The following is a 5,735-nucleotide window of genomic DNA, read 5'->3' as shown; positions in this document are numbered from 1 at the left end:
TGTGTTCTTATTGATTTCTACTGTGGTTGATTCTTATCATTTCCGTTGCATTAACACTGTCAAACAGATAATCCAAGTAAGTAATTTATACCAAGAAACCGAGTTAATCGATCCAACAATTTCCTTTCTCACATGCTGAGCAAAGAGGTTCTTTAGCAAAGGAGTATTGAGGAAGACCAGTGACAAGATCATTTCTAAACAACTCGTTGAGTGTCTTGAAGTTAAGGTGAGAAAACCGTTTGTGCCACAGCCCGTTGATATCTGACGAAGATTTGGAGAAGAAACAACTATTCTCAGTGAGAGAAGAATCCATATTGATGATGTATACATTATCTAGACGAGAACCGGTCAAGGAAACTTATCATCCTTGTCATAGACGTAGCATGAAATCTTGGAGAACTTCATTGTGTAGTCTTTGACACATAGTTGACTGATGTTGAGAAGGTTGTGTGTCAGTCCTTCAACGTATGCAATACGACTGAATGTGGTTGCACCGTTGGTTAATATACCAAAACCTATGGTATATCCTTTTCCATTACCTCCAAAGGTCGCAGAAGGTTCTCTTTCTTCCTTGTAGTCAATGAGCATGGATTTGTCTCCGATCATGTGCCTTGAGTATTCACTATCGAGATACCATATGCCTTTGACTTCCTGTACAAGGGAACAGTTTAAAAATGCTTTTGGTATCCATCTATTTGGGTCCAACAGTGTTAGAGGCTTTATCTACTGAAATTGAAGAACCAGCATCAGCAGATGGCTTCACTGATCCTGGAGAGGTTTTAGTGGAAATAGGAACAACCTCTGACGCTAGAGGGATAGAGTCAGTTGGTGTCTTCACTGAGCCTGACGAAGAGGCTTCAGTGGTGGGAATACATCACCTGATACTGAAGGCTTAGCATTAGTAGTTGTCTTCACTGAGCCTGTAGAGGAGGCTCCAGTGGTTTTCTTCCCCTTGGTTGATTAACAGCCTTAGTGGATGATTTCGCTTTAGTTGATTTCTCAGCCTTAGCTACTTTCTTGCCCTTGGCTGGTGGACCAAAATGTGTGTAGTTTCACCACAGTTCTTACACTTCTTATAGTTGAAGGTAGCTTTAGGGCCAGGAAGTACCAGATTTGAAGAAGAAGAAGAAGAAAAAAAAGAAGAAGATCGCTGAAGCCTTGCCTATATTATCAGACTTTGGCATTTCCTTGATGGTCATGGAAGGGGATTTGCGGAAGTTACTTTTTCTGGCGAATCTCCTAAAAGATTTAGTTAAAAGCGCCAGTGATTCATCAAAGTCTTCAAGATCAGACTCTAATAAATCCTCAGAGTTAGTACAATCTAACTCAGTGATAACAACAGGAGGAAGAGAAGAAGAAGAAGAAGAAGAAGAAGAAGAAGAAGAAGAAGAAGAAGAAGAAGAAGAAGAAGAAGAAGAAGAAGAAGAAGAAGATGGGAGTTCAGCTGAAGCTTCTTCGGAGATTACAGCTAATGGAGAGCTCTTCATTTCTCTGGAATCCTTGATTGGATTCCTTTTCAGCTGTCGAGACTGCTCATGATTGAGTAGTATCCCATAAAGTGTGCTGAGAGAGAGAGAGAGGACATGTCATTCGACATCTTGAGACACATGGCATAAGTATCCCAAGACTCAGGCAAACATTCCAGAAACTTCGTTAAAGTTTCAAAATTGGAGTATTTCTTGCCTACAGTCCTTAGATCGATAAGAAGACAATTAAAACGTTGATGTACTTCAGACAAAGTTTCAGTCTTTCCACAGAGAAAGCTTTCGTATTGTCTTACTAAATTAATCTTCCTCGATTCTTGAACCTGAAAGGTTCCTTCATATTGAACACATAAAGTATACCACATGGCTTTCGAGGTTCTGAGTTTCATAACAGAATGATGAACCACATCAGAAAGAGACATAACTATTATAGGACTAGCACGAGTGTCTATAGCTATTTTCTACTTGTTGTCATCGCTCCATTGTTTAGGGAGCTTTGGAATCTGTCATTCAGGAATCGCGGTATTCGTAGCTGTTTCAGGAACAACCAGAGAAATAACATATGGAACATATGGTCCATTTTTTATGTAGTGTGGAATTTCCGGATCCACGACTTCCAAAAAGAGGGACATCCGATTTTTCCAAAGACTAAAGTTGTCTCGGATAAAACGGGGTGGTTTGGCAAGAGAGCCATTGTCATGAAAGTGTGTGTTTGTGTTTTGTAAAGCCATTAGAAAGCAGTAAGATTATCTAAAGAAAAAGATAACATAATGCAGAAAAACAACTAAACAACAAGAATAGAAATACACTGCTCTGATACCACTTGTTGGTCCCGTTAGGGTCTACAAGATATGTATAACAGTTTGTAGAAGGGGGGGGGGGATGAAGACAAACATAGTAAACTTTTCAAATTTAAAATGTATATTGATAAAGAAGGATCAATACAGATTTTACAAGATTGTTTGCGGAAAGATAACTTATCTTAACAATCTAAGTTACACACGAGTTCTTAGCAAAGAGAAATGATTTGTTGTTTAAGACTTAGAAAAAAGTAAGTTCTTTCTGGGTAAGAACTATTTAGAATACTTAAAAGGGATTCTAACTTGCTTTTGAAGATAAGCGTATTGTGTGCTTTAGATGTGTGTTCTTTCACGTATAAACGTAAGAGTTAGGGTTCAAGAGTAAGAGATATCTCTGCATAAAGATAGAACACATCTATTTATACCTATTGCATTAAATGCACATTTAATGCAATGCAGTAGGGTTTGAACACGCGTCAAGCCTTTAGAGAAAGACTTGTCCTTTGTTACAGTGAATAGTACAAAAGCCTATTCATGAGCAAACATCCTTTCATGGAATTGGTGGGTAGTAGAGTCAACTAATAGGCTCCGTACCGTACTATGCTCAAGAAAGGGTATGGGTTTGTCCTTTGTGTGTGGAAGGACAAGATAAAAACAATCGTGCTCAATAAGCTTCTTTTGATCGCTGAATGCTGGAATAACTTGAAGGTCTCTTCAACATTCGCTAAGGCTTGGGCAGTCTTCACACATATGTAGACCAAGTTGTCATCACTGAATGCCAATTCAGATCTCGAACTTGCCAGTCTCTATTCTTCTGTTTCAGTCTTCGACATTCGCTGAAGGTTCTTTGGTGTGAGTTTTGTCTTCTTGAAGTATGGCTGTCATTGATGGATTTACATTACATGTTCTCAGCGATCACTGAATAGACTCAGAGATGATCGCTGGAACTGAAAGACAGAAACATAAATACTTCGTATAAGATAAAAGGGATTATCATCAAATCACTGAGAGAGAGGATCAACAAAATATAACAACAAGGCTCCGTAAATTGAAATGTTCTTGATTTATAAGCCTCTTAACCTATAGTGGCCAAAACATAGAACCTATCTATGATTCTCTTTTGAAAATATTTGTATAGGGTAAGTGAACTCAAAACACACTTTTCACCTTTCCGAGGCTTGGCTCTACCAGTAAAACTAGGACACTGCTAGGCCAAAAGGCCCGTAGATGATATTAATTGGCCCAAGGATATGACATTACTGTAATTGATGATGAGGATCCTCCATCAAAAAGAACAGTGGAGTTTGAAGAGGCTATAAGCTTTGTAAACAAAATAAAGGTGAAGTTTCTATTTTTATTTGTCACCATGAAATTAGTATAAATTTTGTAGTATGTACATTCTAACTCCTCTGGTTTTCATAAATGTTTCCAAAATATTGATCATGTCTACAAGTCGTTCTTGAACATCTTGAACATGTATCGGAAAGAACATAAAGGCATCAATGAAGTCTACCATGAGGTAACTTATGTGTAAGCTTTACTAGAAATAGTTAATGTATCATCTACCATGAGGTAACTTATTTGTAAGCTTTACTAGAAATGGTTAATGTATCATCTTTGGTTCATCGAAATACTAGAGTTCGTTAGCCACCTCGTGTTATTTATTCAGGTTGTTGAACTCTTTGACGATCAATCCAATCTTCTTGATGAGTTCACAAGATTTTTAGCCTGACGCTTATGCTGTAACTACACATCATGCTTCATTAGGTCGACATTCCTATCTACGATAAGATGCACGGAGCTCACATTCAAACAACTTCAGATGATTTGGTATACTTAAAGGTTGGTTTTGTATACATTGACCAAGGTATTCAAATCAGTGTTGGTGTGGCTGCTGTTCGAAACATTTAGGGGCTTTCCGGGATAATTTCTTGGGGTCTTTCGGATTCTATTGACTGTCTTGCACTCAATGGGTAGTTCATTGGTGGTCAAAGCATCGTCAGGTGGTACTGCTACTTTCGCCTTCTTCATTAACCCATGTATCAAGGCCGGGAAGTAGAGTCGGCCGGTGGGTTTTCTTGTGCATCCTTGAATTGCATCCGAGATGACTGCCCCAACATCAACCGCCTCGCCTGCAAGAATACAATAGAGTAAGAGCATGCGATCCAATGATGTGCTCGAGTAGTGTGTGGTGGGGTGAAAAGAGTATCTCAGAAAGTTATTCCAAACAATCGCATTCTTTTTCAAGAGATTGGTTTGGAATTTAAGCGGACTGCGCTTTTGTGGAGACTTCCAAGTTGCTTCTTCTTCGGCTACGACACTTAATACCATCTTCAAGTCCTCGTCAGTATGATCATGTAATAACCTGCGATACTCACAAACTGGAGGTGCAATCAAATCATAAAAAGTATTGATGGCATGCGGAGAGTAAGAGGTCTTTTTACCTCGAACATAAACGGAGGTAGCGCGGGTAGAAGAAACTGAGGCATAGAACTCTTGAACCTACGTGAGGAAATAGGGCTCTCTTACAGTAGTGAAAGTCTCCCATCCCCTTTGGATAACAATGTCATGGATAAAGGAATAGGTCACAAGACAACTCTTATCAAACCCTCTCTCTCCTAATCCCAAAAAAGTCTTGAACTTCTAAAAATTCCTAGGCCTCCGGCTGCTCTCACTATGGCTGTCCACTTGTCTAGTGCAGCACTCTTTTTGGGTGGGCTTGGTGCTACCTGATGTCTTTTGGATCTCCTTAGTTGGGACAGTGGGATGTCCTCATCAGGAGTCCATTCAGAGTCTTCAGACTCAGCCCGTCTCCTTTTGGAGAATCTCTCAATGGGGACTAAGTCAGAGTCACTAGAGGTGCAGTTGCTATCCTCATTGGACTTTTGTCCAGACATTTCAGGAAAGGGATGGAAGTGGGCTGGAAGTCAGGGACGACATCATGGATAGTGCTCATAAGTGGTGCGGTGTATGTGCTAGTGATGGGTGGCATGGGCATAATGGCATTATGTGCATCAAAGTTCATGTGGGAAGTAGGGATGTAGATTGGGAAAGAGGGTAGTGCATAAAATGGGTTGTTAAACCTATCAAATGCAATGGAGATGGGTGGGGGAGTGTAGTGTTGTGAAGTCAAGTCAACCATCCCCAAATCAACCATGGAGAATCATTGAACTGGTAGTGTGATGTGTGTGTGTGTCCATAAGAGTGATAACATCTGAAGAAGTGGTGGAATTCGGCCACTCAAGTAAGTGAGTTGGGCCCTCCTCTTCCATGAAAAAGGCATTGAGATCAATGTGAAATAAGGAGTCCTCACCAAGCATTTCTTGACTCTCATGATGCTCAACAGGATCACTTTTGATGGTGTGATCACTTTGAACACCAATGGTGTGCGTGTGCTCAGGTAAAGAAGTGTCAGAAAGACTTACATTGGGATTTTGGTGGCATGTATCGA

This window comes from Cynara cardunculus, unplaced genomic scaffold (assembly GCF_001531365.2).
Source record: "Cynara cardunculus var. scolymus isolate 2C unplaced genomic scaffold, CcrdV1 Un_Scaffold_1498, whole genome shotgun sequence".
NCBI lineage: Eukaryota > Viridiplantae > Streptophyta > Magnoliopsida > Asterales > Asteraceae > Cynara > Cynara cardunculus.
Note: the sequence above shows the minus strand (reverse complement) of the source record.